Source organism: Vombatus ursinus, unplaced genomic scaffold, assembly GCF_900497805.2.
Source record: "Vombatus ursinus unplaced genomic scaffold, bare-nosed wombat genome assembly UNPS02014460.1, whole genome shotgun sequence".
NCBI lineage: Eukaryota > Metazoa > Chordata > Mammalia > Diprotodontia > Vombatidae > Vombatus > Vombatus ursinus.
The window spans coordinates 301,904-319,482 of NW_020954238.1; the positions used below are offsets into that span (position 1 = coordinate 301,904).

Genomic DNA, 17,579 nt, shown 5'->3' on the forward strand with positions numbered 1-17,579 from the left:
GCTAGTGTCAGCAGGGAAAGGCAGAGTTGAAATTCTATATTTGTTCTTTCACATGACCAAGTTTGCTTACACCTCCTGTTTCTGTGGCCACTGTGCTGTCCAAATCCTCAGGGAATACCTGTCCAGCCATCTTCCACTCACTCCCCAAATACTGCACCTGGAATTGTTTATTTGTGCATTTCTTTCATCCTGGACCCACAAACACACCATTTTCCATGCATCATTTCTGGAGATCATAGTTGGCTTGTATATTGACATTGAGTAATAAAGTGAGAAGAGAATTCCTGAGCAGGCCCTAACTTTTAGAAGTTATCTTATTTGATCCCATTAGTTAATATACATTAATTAATTAATTAACATTAATTATTATTATAATTATTAATTATATGTATATATTTATATACACACTGATTTCAAGATATGAGAAGGTACTCGTTTATTTTGAAATTGGGAATTTGTGGTAGAGTCAGGAATACAACCTCCTTGTCTGACAATGAGAGCAGTTTTATAGTCTTTCTACTACAGGGAAAACAAGAGTTTTAGAACTCAAAGATCCTTCCCTGTTCCATTCAGCAGAGAAATCTTGGCTCAAGTTGATATCCTTAGGATACTGATCTCATAGCTGTGTTAACAGACATGTACAGCTTAATAAATTTGGGGGTATAGCTCCAAATTTCTTTCCAGATTGCCTGGACAAGTTCACAGTGCCACCAAATATATCGTTATATACATTCTCCCAAACCACCTCTAGAATTCATCAATTTCCTTTTCTGGCAATTTTCCCAACCTTATGAGTGAGTTTCTTTAAGTTGCTTCATAGTTTCTTTAATTTGCATTTCTCTAATTTGAAACATTTTAAAAATATGGCTTTTGGTAGCTTGAATTTCTTCTTCTGAAAATTGTCTGTTCATACTTTTGATCATTTATCGCCTGGGGAATATCTCTCATTGTTATTAATTTGTTAATTTTCTATACATTTTGGGAATGGGAATTTATCAGAGAGACCTGCAAATACTTTCACCTTTTACCTGCTTCCATTCTAGTTTTAGGTGCATTGCTTTTGTTTCTGCAATAATATTTAAAATTTAGTATATTAAAAATTATCCATTTTATCTTCTTTGACTGTCTCTGTCACTTCTTTGTCTATGAATACTTTCTGTATTCATAAATTCGAAAGACTATTTTTTTCTTCCTTGCTCCTACAATTTGTGATACTATGTTTATGCCTAATTAATGAAACCATTTGGAGCTTATCTTAGTTTATGATGTGAGAGGTTGTTCTGTACTAGTTTCCATTTCACCACTTCCCAGTTTTCTCTGAGGCTTTGTTTTCTTCAAATAATGTATCTTACCTACTAACTAGTATCATTGGGTTTATTAAACCCTAAGATACTGTGCTCATAATTTCCATATATTTTGTAAGAAGTCTATTCCATTGATTCATTCCTCTGTTTATTAGCCAACACCAAATTGTTTTGATGATTACTGTGTTCACATTAGGTTCAATAGACTTCATTCATTCCCACTTTTTGCTTAATTTCCCTTGGTATTTTTTGCCATTTGTAACCTTCAGATGAATTTTGTTATCATTTTGTCTAGTTTTATAAGGTAGTCCTTTTGTAATATAAATGAGCATTTATATAAACATATTAGTTTAGATAGTAATGTCATTTTATTCTATTAACTCACCTAATCATGAGCAATCAATATTTCTCCAATTATTTAATTATATTTGTTTCATGAGTCTTATTGTAGTTGGAGAAAGCTCAGGAAGCAATGGGTGATGTTGGTCTTTCTAAATTAAGATCTTCCCCAGGTCTCAGTTTTTCTGAGGCAACACCCATTCAATGATTAAGGGCAAGGTAAGAATTGAGACAAAAGATGGCCGAATTTACCAAGCTTTTGTGGCTCATTGCTTAGATTTAGATGAGTTAGAATGAGTGTAAACAGTGTGAACCCCAACCCCTCTGAACCCCAAGAACCCCAATTAGAACCGAGTCTGCTCTAACAAAGAGACAAACAAAATTGAGGTATATGTGTCCACGGTTTAACTTCTCAAAGGGGCTTTATATGCATTGCATGGGAGCTCAGTCCAAAACTGGGCATCCCCAGGGGGCCCAGTTCAAAACTGGCTTGTTTTGTTGTTTTGAAGTACAGCTTTATATACCCTTCAAAGAGTAGGTGTTTCCAAGGGGTGCCAATCAACTGTGATTGGTGGATACACTAGGAGGTGGTGATATTAAAATGAGGTCTTGAGTAAGTGCTTTAGATCTCAGCCCACAGCAGGCACTATCTGCACCTTCAAAGGAAATGCCACCCCCCAATCTTGGAAGTCTGTCTCCACCCAAACCTGAGCAGATAAAATCAATTCAGTCCTGGGTTGGAGTTTGACCAAGATAAGATTCAATGCAATCTCATTATCAGAGATGTCCTTCTGAAGAACTTTAAAGCAGAAGACTGGCAGGGTGGACACACCTCCTACCTCCAGGACAAAGATTACCAAGAGAAATAATTTTTAACAATAGCAATTGTTTTCTGTGCTTTAAGAAAATCACATTAGTGACTCAGTGTATGATAGATTGGAGTGAGGAAAGACCTGAGGAAGGCAGACCTAACAATAGACTGTTGCAATAGTCCAGGTGTGAGATGGGAACATATTTGAGAGATGTTGCAAAGGGGAATCAACAGACCTTGACAACAGATTGAGTATGGGGAATGAGAGATAGTGAGGTTTCCAGGATGACTGATATGTTGTGAGCCTGAGGGAATGGGAGACTGATGCTGCCCTTGACAGTATAGGGAAGTTAGGAGGGGGGAGGGCTCAAGGGGACAGGTAATGAGTTTGGTAGTGGACATTTTGATTTTAAGATAGCTACAGTTTGAGATGTGTGAACCTTACTGTCAGAGTTGCCATATTGGAGACTATCAGAGAGTTTGGTCCAGATAAGTAGATTTGAGAAGCATTATCTTAGAAATAGTAATTAAACCCCTGGGTGCTGATGAGATCTCCAAGTAGTATAAAAGGAGAGGAGGACCCAGGATAGAACTCTGTGGTCCACCTATGGTTCCAGGGCATGATCTAGAGGAAGTTCCAGTAAAGGAGACAGAGAAGGAATGGTCAGATGGGTAGGAGGTGAACCACTAGAGAGGGGTGTCCTGAAAACTTAGAAAGGAGAGACTAGCAAGCAGCAGAGAGTAATCAACATTGTCAAAGGCTGCAGAGGTCAAGGAGCATGAGGACTGAAAAAAAAGCCATGGGTGTTGGCAACAAAGACATAATTAGTAACTTTTGAGAGTGATTTGGTGGAATACATTTGGAAGCTGGATTGTATGGGGTTAAGAAGAGAATGAGAGATGAAAAGTAGAGCCATATATTGTACCTGCCTTTTTCAAGGAATTTAGCCACACAAGGTAGATGAAGTATAGTATGATCATTAGCAAGGATGAAAGAATCAAGTGAGGTTTTTTTAGGACACACGTACATGTTTGTAGATGTTGGGAAATGAGCAAATAGAGGTAGATATTGAAATTAAATGATAGATTAGGGATAACGGAGGGGGACAGTCTGTTAGAGGACATAAGAAGGAATGGATTGCTTGAGTAGGTAGAGGGGTTGACTTTAGTAAAGATCAAAGCTACTTCACCATGTGAGATGGAGTGAAGGAGGAGAAAGTAGGAAAAGCCATAAAAGTGATGTGAGAGGAGGAAGAGGAGAGAAAAGGGAGTTTCTTGCCTCATTTTTTCCTGCAAAATAGGAGATAAAAAATCTTAGGTGAGAGGGTTGGGGGAGAGAAAGCCATGAGAGGCTTAAGGTTGAATGAAAGCGTTTGAAAGAGCCATTGAGGAAGGCAGAATAGTGAGTTGATAAGTCAGATGTAGCAGAATATCCTAGTAGCAGTGAGGGCTCAGTTGAAGTTGTGAATCATCAATGTGTAGTTGCTGCATTCAGAATGGTTACATGATTTTCTTCATTTTTCTTAAGCGGGATGTGTGTAGGAGTGAAGGTAGTAAATGATGGGAATGACTCAAAGCTGAATACAAACAGTGAGATGATAATGGAGAGAGGGCCTCAAGAGAAGACTAGAGTATGTACTGTGTGCAAAACACATTGTTATGCACTGAGAATAAATATGGAAAAAGTAGACAGCCCAGGCTCCTAAGGACTTCATGTTCTATTAGACAGACAACAGAAAAGGAGGTAGGTTGGTAATATAGGAAAAATGAGAAGCAGAGGTTGGGTAGGTTGAAGGATAAATGGATAACATCAAGATGCATACATATATGTATGTGTGTATATACATATACTAATGTGTGTACATATATTATAAACAAAGGGTTTTTGAACATTGGATTGATTATGAAATATTTATGATGTAGCATGCACCAAAATTCATAGGATGAAAAATCATAGGAGAGTCACATTCTATATCAGTAAAGAGATAAACTCACATATCAACCAATTATCCAGAATCCTAGCTAATTGCATTCAGTGGTTCAAACAGAAAACCCAAGATCATCTGTAACCATACCTTCATAAGTTATTTTTCTGTATAATCAGGATAAAAATATTTTCTTTTGTCATTGGAGAAGAGGAATGTGTGTGTGTGTGTGTGAACTGTTTGCTGTCTGAGACAAAGCCCTGCTGAACATGGAGAAGTTGGATCCAGATAGTTGCCCAGTGAGGAATTCATTCACAGTGTCAAGCTATGATACCAAGAACAAAGCAGTTTCATAGTACCTTTCATGTAGCCATGACAATGAAAGATTTTTGTTATGAATCACAGAGTTTTAAATCATTATAAATATTATATTAACATTTGGTTGCTACCTTCTACATATGAGATTGTTATCTAATGGAGGAATCAAAATATGAATCAGTAACAGTATTCATAGTATAAATTAAATCAGAATTCATGAACTAAATTCAACAAATAAATAGATTTTCTTTGGGGAGGCAAATATGTGAGTTGGTTGAGTTCATTTTATTGAATAGCTAAAGGTAGTAAGAAGCATCATTTTTTTTATGTCAATTCAAAATATGCATGAATGCTACTTGCCATATTTTCACAGAGTTCTAATAGGTCATCCATGGACACAGAGCTGTTGTGCTGACCTCATTGCTGTATGCCTCTGAAACTTGGGCACATTACCAGCACTGTGCCAGGAAACTGAATAGCTTGCATTTGAATAGTTTTAGGAAGATTCTGAAGATCACCTGGGAGGAAAAGATACCAGACACTAAGTTATTTCTTGAACTAAACTGCCAAGAATTCAAACTCTGCTTCAGAGAGTGCAACTCCAATGGGTTGGTCATGTTGTTCTAATGCAAAACTTCCACTTGGCAAAAAGACTATTTTTTGGAGAACACAAACAGGGCAAGTGCTCACGTGGTGGTCAGAAGAAGTGATAGAAGGACATGCACAAGGTCTGTCTTAAGAACTTGCTATTGATTGTGTGACATGGGAGACACTGGCACAGGACTGCTCAGCATGGTGTGTCCTCATCAGAGAAGTTGCTGTGCTCTATGAGCAAAGCAAAACTGAAGTAGCTCAAAAGAAATGGGAGATGCAGAAATTTAGAGAATCCACCCCAAATGTTCACCTGGACTGTTTGTGCCTGACCTGTGGTCGACCATTTTGAGCTCATATGGGTCTGATCAGCGACAGTTGGACACACTGTAATTTGACTCTAGCACAGTGATGGCATTGTAATCCTCTTCCAGAATGAAGGGCAACAGGCATGAGCATTGAATCTAATTTTTAAAAAAATCTTAATTTCTGTGCATTAGTGCTTTTCCTACAACCTTCTTCAGGGCACATAAGACATCTTTATTTCTGAGGCTGCAGATAATAGGGTTGAGCATGGGAGTAAGAATGGTATATAAGATGGCTAAGACCTTGTCCTGCCCAGGAGTATGATAGGACTTTGGCCTCATGTATGTAAAGATAAATGGCTCATAGTACATGACAACCACAATCAGATGGGAGGAACAAGTGGAAAAAGTTTTTTTCTGGGCCTCCACAGATTTAATGTGAAGCACAGTACGGAGAATCTGACCATAAGAGGCAAGAATGATGGAAAAGGGAATTAGGAGGAAGAATCCAGCACTCACATAGACTCCTCTTTCATAGTGTGATGTGTCAGCACAGGAGAGGTTCAACATGGCTGGGATTTCACAGAAAAAGTGGTCAATGACCCTTGTGCCACAAAAGGGGAGGTGCAACGTGTAAGTTGTGTGAATTGTAGAGTTGATGGTTCCCACAAGCCAGCATCCAGCAGCCATAAGGATACTGATGTGATAGTTCATGAGGATGGGATAATTCAGTGGGTTGCAGATGGTTACATAGCAATTGTAGGACATGGCTGCAAAAAGAAGGCATTCAGCACCAAAAAGGTGAGGGAGAGGAAGATCTGTAACACACAACCTACAAATGTGATGGACTGCTGGCCAGATATGAATTTACTGGCCATCTTGGAAACAATGTTGGAGATGTGCAAGATATCCATGAAGGAGAGATGGCTGAGAAGGAAATACATCGGGGTGTGGAGCTGGATGTCAATGTGGATAAGAATAATCAAGACTGTGTTCCCCATAATTGCCACCATGAAAATGATTAGAATAAGCATCAAGAGCAGCAGTCCATACTGGTTTGGATGCAATAATCCTAGTAGGATGAAATCTCTAGCAGAAGTCTGATTCTTTTCCTCCCACATCAGTATTATTTCACTTTTCACCTAAAGCCCAAAAGACAAGTTTTAGAAAAGGAAGAAGATTGTAAAAATACAAAGTCCAGAACCGAGTCTGTGGCTACAAATAGTGATTGTCAGCAAAAGTCATTTCATTGATTAGGTCAGTAAGTTGCAACTCGAAGAAATCAATCAAATTAATTACTTGAATTAACTGAGTCCTTGAGATGATCAATTCATTGACTGAAATGCTGAAAAAAATCATCTTGGCTCAGCTAGGTAGTTCTACCCATGTACAACTTTCCTGTTCCTTTCCTAATTGATTTCCTAGCTTGATAGGCAATTAGAAAACTGATTCTGCCTCTCAATGCCTGGTCTCTATGCCCAGTTGAACAGCACAAAACATTTCCTAATGCAATGAAGAGACCAACAATTGAAGGAACTTTTTCGAGATCTGTTTGTTTGTAAAATATGCAAATACAACAGATTCAGGAGTAAAAATTTCCCTGAGCCAACCATGGATTATTTTGTTCATATCATCATAATTATCTCCCTCACCACCATTACCATTATTATTTTTTAAAACTTGTCTGGGACCATAATTGTGTCTAAAAGGAAATTATATTGGAGATTTCTGCAGTAGCATTATTACTCTTAGTGCTTTCCAAACAGGGTTGCTTCCAACATGTGTTGTTGGTTTAGTCTGGCCACTTTTCCCATATTCACCTTCTTAAATGTCATTAACAATGGGCATTTCTTCTCTTTTGAATTCTTTCTTCTTACGAGTCATAGGACTGACTATTTGTAGATAGTCCATTTGGAAAGGAACCCTGCCTTGATAACCAGTCACTTTACATCAATTAATTTGGAGTTATTTTCATTTTGTTTGATGATTCTATTTGATATCCACCATATCTCACATCTCTCAATTATCTTCTCAGTTAAAGTATTCATGACATATTGACATAATGTTGTGACCCAATCAATAAGCCTTTGATCTTTTTATTTTTACAAACTAGGTGTCATCCTGACTCTTTCTCAGCCCACCTCATCAATCTCTTACCAAAACCTCTCAATTTTCCCTTCCTGACATCTCTTGGATATGCCCCCTTCTCGGCTCTGACAGCACCACTAGTTTGGGGAAGGTCAGCATCACCTAATGCATGAACTATTACAATCACCTGCTAGTTGTTCTCCCTGCCTCAAGGCTTTTTCTAAAGTCCAGGCCATTCTCTCCTCAGCTATTAAAGTGACCTTACTAAAGCACAGGGATTAGCATGTCACCCATGAACTGCTGTAGCTCCTTATCACTTCTAGTGATATGTAAATACAAACAAATGTAAAACTGTCTGTTTAAAATTCAAAACCTCTCTTAACCTGTTTGCCATAGTTTTCAATCTTCTCTAGATTGTAAGCTCTTTGTGGGCAGGAACATCTTGCTTCTTTTTGTATCCCAGCATGTAGACTAGTTCCTGGGGCAAAGCAGGTATTTAATAAATGCTTTTGAATTGAATTAAATTTGTATACATCACCTCCCCCCAATGTACTGACAGATCCAGCAATACAGACTTCCATCACTCTTTCTCAAACAGGACACTCCATATGCCAGCTCTGAGCACTTGCACTGTCCTCCATATCTGGAAGGCTCTCTCTTTTCTTGGTTTCCTTGGCTGCCTTCAAGTCCCAAATGAAATCTCAGCTTGCACAGGAAACCTTCCTTATCCTTTTTTTTAACCTTTCCTATTGTAGAATTCTAATACCTTTCCTGGGTTGATTATTTCCTATGTATTCTGTTTATAGATTGCTTGTACATAGTCATTTACATATTTTGTTCCCCAATAGATTGTAAGCTCCTTGAAGGTCAGGACTGTCTTTGACCCTACTTCACATTCCTAGCACTTAGCAAAATCTCTAGTACACAGTAATTGCTTAATAAATGTTTATTGATTGGTTGGTTTATAATTGCATTGATAATGGTTCTTAAGTTTTTCAAAGTTGTTCTTCTTTGCAATGTTGTAATAATCATTGTATAAATTGTTATGATTACACTCACTCCTCTGTATTTCAATTCATGAAAACATTCCCACATTTCTCTGAATCCACCCCTTTCATTATTTTCATGATGAAATAATAGCTACATTCTTATGCCTTAGTATATATGATAGATCTGAGATAGATAGATAGATAGATAGAAAGATAGATAGATAGATAGAAAGATATCCCAGGCCCCCTAAACTACTTGGCTTAAAGAAACACCAAGATTATTGACACCACAATTGATAAATAGTGTAAAAAAATCAAGCAGATATAAATGATTATTTTCAATGTAAAAGTGGTGAAATAGATTGCATCCAGAGTTACTACATCCACCACCTGTACATCCATGATTGCTAACTTCTCAATTCTGGAAACATTGTCTCAACTGTACAGTCTTCTTCTAATGGCCACCAGAGATCTTATGTGTCCTAACACACACACACACACACGCGCACACACACACACACACACAGAGTACAGTGGTGAGCTAGATATGATAAGAGATTTTTCTAGTTTATTTTATAAATATTTTATAAACTACATTGGGAGCTCAGTGTTTATTGATTAATGTGGTATATTTTAATCTAAGTGATTTATGAGGAAATATATATTCATTCATTAGTCATCTTAGAATTAGAGATGATAATGAATAATAAAATAAACCAGCAGAAGGAAAGGGACAGAGGTGTCCATAGAAGGTATTGACAAAATGCTCAGTTGTGCTGGTAAATGACATTCACACTATTTCAATGATCTGTCAGCTTTGTAAACCTGTCAGTAAAGACAATAAGGCAAAGCTGGCCTAACTTATTCTTGAGGGAGCCATGCTCATTCTTTGTGATTCTTGTTTCCTTTTCTAGATGTTCACTTAGGATTATATATATATATACACACACATATATATATGTATAAATATATATACACACACACATACATACACATATATGTACATATACACACACACACACACACATTATATATATACATATGAGTGTGTGTGTGTGTGTGTGTGTGTGTTAAAATTTCTGCTGGAACTAAAGTCAAGCTCATATTCCTGTGGGTTATAAATTCTATTCTCTTCCATTGTTTTTGAAAATTTGCCCGACATTTGCCTTCCTCCAATCCTCTTATCCAATTCACTGCAATAATTCATATGTCACTGGCATTTATTCAACAATCACACCTGCCAATTCTTTCTGCAGCTGAGGATATAGGTCATAGGAAAGGCACCAGAGCACAGTGGAAATACTGTCTTGAATACTGTCTCACTCATTTTCTATATGTGTGATACTTTTTAAATCACTTAACCTCTTTGAGACTCCATTTTCTCCACTCTAAATTTCAGAAAATAGTACCTCACATAGTTGTGATGAGAGATCAAAATAATGTAAGGAAAGCACTTTGTCACCATTAGAGAATTATATCAATATTTTGTTGCTATTATTCAGTTATTCAGTCATGTCCTACTCTTGGTGACCCCATGGACTAGAGAAGCCAGGCCCTTCTGTCCTCTACCTCTTTAAGTCTGTCCAAGCTCATGTTCATTGCTTCCATGACATTATTTATCCTTCTCATCCTTTGCCATCCACTTTTCTTTTTGCTTTCAATCTTTCCCAACAAAAAGGTCTTTTACAATGAGTCCTATCTTTTGAATATGTGGCCAAGTATTTGAGCTTCAGCATTTGACTTTCCAGTGAATAGCTTGAATTAATTTCTTTAAGTATTGACTGATTCTCTAGCACCACAGTTCAAAAGCATCAGCTCTGCAGTGCTCAGTTTTCCTTACAGTCCAGCTCTCAAAGTCATGCATTGCTATTGGAAAAACCTCAGCTTTGATCATGCAGATCTTTGTCCACTGGAGAAGGAAACAGCAAACCACTCCAGTATCTTTGCTAAGAAAACCCCATGGACAGTATTAAAATGATATCAATATTTCCTATGATTGTCTAAGTTAGTTTAATTGAATTCATGAAGGGTTATCTCTTACTGTAAAAGCCTAGGAGTCATTTTTCTTAGTTCTTTCCAGCAATAAAGTCATCATCCTTGGCAGAAAAAAGGGAGCCATATGTATACTGAGCAGCCCTCACTTCCCTCCCTTCTCAGTGATTATCATGTCAACCATGTTTAGCACTGGTCTTTCCCTTTCTTTGATCTCACTCTTCCAACACATACAGCTCAAAGAAAACTCTCTTAATTGCTTTCCTCCCCAGCCTCACTTTATTGTTGTCTTTAGAAACACAATAAATTTAGTGTTCTATCTTACACACATTCCACTAAGTACCTTGGAGAGTGTCTTTCAATAAATGTCACTGGAACAAAAAAAAATTAGGAAACTGAATGTAGAAGCTTCTATTTCACTGTCAGCACTCCACACCCACCCTGGCAGTAAATATTGCAACAGTCATGCTCTTCATGGGACAAGTGAGGAATCCAAAGCCCAGTGGTAATTGTGTGTGTGGTACCTGGTGTGGCCAAAGGATTGCTTGAATGAATTAACCTTTTTTCTTTTTGTAAATAAATTCATTCACAACAAGGTCAGAACTATAGTTAGACAGGAAAGTGAGGGCCAGGGCCAAGGAACAAACTCAATGTTTATCCTGGTGGTTAATAGGGGCTTTTTAAAAAAACCAAAAAAAACCCCCAAAAAAAACCTTTTACAAAGGCATAGTTACTGAGAAGATGAGAAGATATAAGAAGGATAGAAGTACAAGGCTTTCCCCCCAAACATCTGGAGAGACACTCTCCCTAAATTCACCTTGGTCACTGCAGAGGGTGGGCTCAAACTTTGGGCAGTATTTGGTTAATTATGGCCTTACCAAAACAGAAGCATTTCTCAGAACTTACTGAAATGATAGATTTCAACTCAAATTGACATACATAGTAAGTGTTTGCTATGTGCCAAGTACTGTGCTAGGCACTGGGCATAGAAATACAACTCTGAAACAGTGCCTTCCCTCAAGAATTTCCATCATAAGGGAGGGAATGCACAGCCTGTGCCCATGTAACAAAATACAGAGAATATGCCAAGTGATACAAAGCGATTTCTGGAGGGAGTTAGAATGTGAACAACTGAAGTCCCAGAAAATGTCTCATGTATGTCCGAACACCAGAGCTATGGCCTGAAGGAAGCTAGGGAACCTAGCAGGCAGAATTAAGGAGGACACGCAACCCATGCCAAGTTTCAGACATGAAGAAAAGTCTTTCCAGGATTATTATCTTAATACCTCATACTAAGGTTTGATTTAATCCTTGGTTTAAGCTTTGCTGTTCAGTCATTTTTCATTTGTGTTTGACTTCTCATGATCCCATTTGGGATTTTCCTGGCGAGCATCTTGAAATGGTTTGCCATTTCCTTCTTCTGTTCATTTTACAGGTGAAGAAATTGAGGCAAACAAGGTAAAGTAGCATGTCTAGAGTCACACAGCTGCTAAGTGTCTGAGGCCAGATCTAAACTCAGGAAAATGAGTCTTCCTGACTTCAGGCCCTGCACTCCATTCAAAGTGCCATCTAGCTGCACAGTTTAAGTTTAGGCTCAATATAATGGCTCTTTAGGTTTACGTTATTCCTTTCTCTTTAGATATAGGCAGTTTATTTTAGGTAAAAAATCATGAGTAAAATCAAAGTTGATCAAAGCACCTAGTTAAGAAAAATCCCTAAGATTTAGGCAATGGTTTGATTCTCTGCTGTAATTTTCATGTATATATGCAAACATAAACTTTTAAATATTTGAATATACTTTTCCATCTCTCTTCACACACACAGACATAAGCACAGACACAGACACAGACACACACACATGTATACACGATGCCCCCATATCTTGGTGCCCTTTGAGTTTTTGATCAGTCTGGAGATCCTGGGTCCCTTAGCCAGAGCTACCTGGGCAGCAGGAGGTATGTTTGCTGCGACACCCTTCTAGGCAAAAGTTACTAGAATCGGGAGGAGAATGCCCTCTCTGGTTTGCCAGAAATTAGAGATCTAGGGAAAATTGTCTTGCAGTGTAGAGCCAAGGAAACCAATTCTTCCAACTGCTTTAGATACTGATGTTTTGAACCCTCAATGCCTCAAGAGAGTCTAACAAGACTTGTTGTATGTCAGCTCCTTATCTGTGTTTTGTTAACATTTGTTGTGAGTCTTTCACATAAAGCATTTCTTATTTCACTTTTTAGTCTTTAGTTGAGTATTTATTTTTTCTCTCTCTCCCACTTCACCTTGGAAAATTAAAAAGAAAGTGAAAAACAAGTCTCTTTCTGCATTCCCTCTAGGGTGGGTCTCACCTTTCATCCTCGGTGGCAGTTCTGAGCTGTGCTTGGCCATTGCAATGAGCCAGGTTCTTCAGTGTTTCAAAGTTGTTCTGTTTGTCTTTATGATGTTACTGCATAATTTCTTCTCTAGATTCTTCTCACTTTGCTCTGAAAAATTTCTTCTGTGTGGAAGAAGTAGTTGGACTCTAGCTGATTTATACTGCATATTCTTTCTCTCTTTTTTTTTACAAACTATCCGCCCCAATACCTGTCCATCAAAGCACTCCCTCCTCTCCTCTGACTACTGACCTCTGTTTTATTCCTTCAAATCCCAACTTAAATCTCACCTTCTACAGTAAGCCTCCCCCAACCCCTCTTAATCCCAGTGCCTTTTCCTCTGTTAATAATTCCCTATTTGTCTTGTATATCACTTGCTTCTTATGAATTTGTTTATGTGTAGCCTCCCCCATTAGATTGTAAACTCCTTGAGGGCAGGGATGGTCTTCTGCCTCTTGGTATCTTAGCACAGTATTAATAAAAGTTTATTAATTGATTGATTGATGAAGGGACCCCATAGATATTAAACTTAAGTTTTCCAGGATTTCCCCTATGGCTCTGGGGTGATGCTGTAAATTACTGATTTGAGACAGATCTTGACCATTCTTTAAGATCTGGGCTCCCACACAGCTGAACTTGGCCTGTGTGCTTGAGTCCAGATTGTCGAGGTCCCTTTGCTTGTGAACTGGAAAGTGGGCCTATTGTTTAAAGGCTGTGACGTGAAACTGAGATTGTTGAGCTAAACCTCAGAAACTGTGAATCCAGCTCTAATGACTTGATCATAGACAAGTCATTTCATCTCTTTTTGACTCCGTTGTCACCTACAAGAAGAAGATATTACTTACACTAAGTAGTCTAATTCCTGTAGACTTATTTAGTATTTAATTAATTAATTAAGTAGACTTAATTCCTGTGAGGAAGAAGGGAGGAGAGAGGCAGGACCATAAGCAACTCAAGGTATTGGTGAGTCATGGTTTCAGTTAGAAGCTCCTAAAACCACAGGCTCTTGAAGAAGTGGGGAGGAACACACATTGTAGTGTGCAGAGGAGGTGGTCTGTGCAGTAGAAAGAGCTTTGGAATGAGAGGAAAAGACTATGCTGGAAAACTATGCTCTGCCACACCCATTCAAATTCTCAAGGCTTAAGTTTCTTCATAGGTGAATAAAAGCACTCTTAGATTCTGACTTAGGTTTTGACTATTTCTCCAACTTTACCAGAGCAGCAGTGGTTTTTTCAGTCACACTCTTGCCCATGATCTACAGCTTACTTAATCACTACAGTGGAATGAGGATGAGGAAGACAAGTCAGTGTCCTCTAGGATTCCTGCATCTTGTGTCTGCCTGCCTGATCTCTGAATAAATGCCAGATCAGTCAGTTCATGATTATATTACAACTGATTGAAAAAAAAAACCCAACAACAGCTACTGTTGAATCTAGAAGTAGTTGATGGGAACTACAACCAGAAGAAAGCTCACAGGTATGTCGTTCAATCCCAAAACAGATCACAAACATAAATAATCAAACTGTTAAAATAAAGGCCTAGAGCAAAATCTATTATTTTTCAGCTAAAGTAAAAAAAGCTAGGGGTGGCATTCATGAACCCAGACCAGGCAGGAACAAAATAAGCTGAATTAAAATAGGTAAACAAGAAGACTACATTTTCCTGAAAGGTACCACAGACAATGAATTAATCTCAATACTAAACATATATACAACAAATGGCATGGCATCTAAATTCTTAAAGAAATATTAAATGAAGAGCCAGTAGAAATAGTCAGTAAACTTATACTAGTAGGAAGGCATTCATTTTACTCTTTCCAGACTTTGATAAATCCAACCAAAAATAAACAAAAAAGAACCTAAGGACCTAAATGGAATTTTAGAAAATGAGATATGATAGACCTTTGGGGATAAATGAATGAGAATAGAGAGAAATATGCATGTTTCTCAGTCATTCATGGCACATTAACAAAAATTGCCCACATATTAGTACATAAATATGTCATGAACAAATGTAAAAAAGCAGAATATCAAATATATCATTTATAGACCACAATGCAATAAAACATTCAAGAAAGGGTGACAAAAAGGTACTGAAAATTAGTTGCAGACTAAATGATTTAATCCTGAAGAATGAGTGGACCAAAGAACAAATTGTAGAAATAATCAATAATTTCAATAAATATAATAACTCTGATGAGATAACATACCAACATTTTTGGGACTGCAGCCCAGGCAGTCCTCAGGGGAAAATTCATCTTCTTATTATTTTTTTTAGGCATTTGGGGTTAAGTGACTTGCCCAGGGTCACACAGCTAGTAAGTGTCAAGTGTTTGGTCTGAGGCCTGATTTGAATTCAAGTTCTCCTGACTTCAGGGCCGGTGCTCTATCTACTGTACTACCTTGCTGCCCCACATATCTCTTATACTGAGTAATTTAGTCAAGTTTGCCTTCTCTCTGTTCCTCACACAGAATTCCATCTTCTACCACTCTGCCCTTACATGGGACATCCTTCATGTCTGAAATTTACTCTCTCTTTACATCTGTCTTATGGGGTCTTCTTTTTCTTAAAGATGCACCTTGGGAACCATTTTCTCCATTTTGCTTATTCTCATCTCCTCTTACTCTCCCCCCAACAACTGGTGCTCTTTGTTCCAGATTACCTTGAGTTCTACTGCCAGGCAGGTGTATACACATATATACATATGTGTATATAGGCATATGTATATATATTTGTATTATTAACTGTCTGTGGTGTAAAATTTTATATTTACTGTCCACATTGCACATTAGAATATAAACATATTAGGAGTATTCTTTGCATTTTCATGCCTAACATCTAGTATACTGCCTGGCTCCTAGAAAGTGCTTAATAAATATTTGTTGATTGATTTCATCCTGATCTCCATGGATATGAGCTGCTTTCATGTCACATCACTTTTTTGTTGCACTTTCTAACTTCTCAGATCTTATTTTCTCTCCTCTCAAACCCTGAATAGCCATGATCTTGATTCCCTTTTCTTGGGGAGTTATCTCAGTGCCTAGAAGCCTTTGGGAAGGACTTCATATGGAGTGGAGTAAAACAGAATAAATATGGAAAGATAAGTTGGAGTCAGTTTATGATGTTTTTCTTTCTTTCTTTCCTTCTTTCTTTCTTTCTTTCTTTCTTTCTTTCTTTCTTTCTTTCTTTCTTTCTTTCTTTCTTTCTTTCCTTTTTTTTTGAGAGCAATTAGGGTTAAGTGACTTAGAGTTACAAAGCTAGTGAGTGTTATGTATCTGAGGCCAGATTTGAATGGAGAGCCTCCTGACCCCAGGACCAGTGCTCTATCCACTGTACCACCTAGCTGCCCCTATGATATGTTTTCAATGCTAAATGGAAGAGCTTTCATCCAGGATGTATCAGGGAACCATTTGAATTTATTGCCTAAGGGATTAACATACTCAGAATTTATGTTTAAAGAAAACTAACTTGGTAGCTGAATGGAGAATGGACTGAAGAGAAGATGCATTAGCTGTTAGGAGACTATTTATGAGGCTACTTTTATAGAAAAAGCAACAGGTGATGAGAACCTGAACTTGGGTAGTGGCCATATTAATGAGAAAAAAAGAGAATGATCTGAGAGTTGTGGACAAGACTTGGGAACTGATTGGTTATGGTGGGTGAAAGCAAAGTCAAGGATGACTCTGAGGTTGATGATATGAATGGTGATATGAATTCCTTAAACAGGAATAGGAAGTTAAGGAGAAATTTGGGATGGGAGGGAAAAATCATGACTACCACCATAGACAAGTTGAATTCTTTTTTTCAGCCAAAGACAAGATTTATTAGAACATTGTCATATTGGGCAGACTCTTAAGGAGTCTGAACGTGAGTAAGCTCCAGTGGCTAGATTATAAGAATCTGAGCAGTGGCTAGATTTTAGGAATCTGAGCATCTTAATGGAGACAAGATAGACATTATATACAGAAAGCCTGTGGGTGGGATCTAAGAGAGGCCAGTAAGCTGGGGTGAACAAAACTCCTGGGACCTGGACCTCCTGGCCAAGGGAGAATGGAGCCTAGTTAGAATTAAGGGTGGAAAATGGCATGGGACCATAGGGAGGTAAGACAATGGAGGGGAGATTGGGTGTAGCCACAATGAAAGGCCAGTTGATGGGATTATAGCCTCAGGTGAATGCCAGAGATTTGGCCATGTGGGGAAGTCCAGGGTTTTTCCTTTCTGGGGCCCAGATCACAACCCCATCATTCCCCCCTCAAACAAAAAGGAACCCAAAATCTTTTGGGGTAATGGGCGAAGGTCTCGACTTCTGAAACTGCTTCCTGCTGCAAGGAGTGTAGAGCTGTCCTTGCCTCGAGGGGGTCCAAAAGAGGAGGTTGACTGGAACCAAGCACAGGGTGCATCCAGGTAATGATGTGGGGACATTGGCTGGTATTCAATGTTTGCTACCAACTGTAGGTGAATGGCCCATAGTCTGGAAGACATAAATCTGACAGAAAAAAATTGCAGGGCCCAGATATAAAGCAGGGACTAGATTTAGGGACCAACTTTGAGAGG

The 17,579-nt window shown here is 38.2% G+C and overlaps 1 pseudogene; it reads right to left on the bottom strand.

Annotated features, from left to right (window-relative positions):
• Positions 1-5,770: 5,770 nt before the first annotated feature.
• Positions 5,771-6,714, bottom strand: LOC114042454 (annotated as a pseudogene).
• Positions 6,715-17,579: the final 10,865 nt, after the last annotated feature.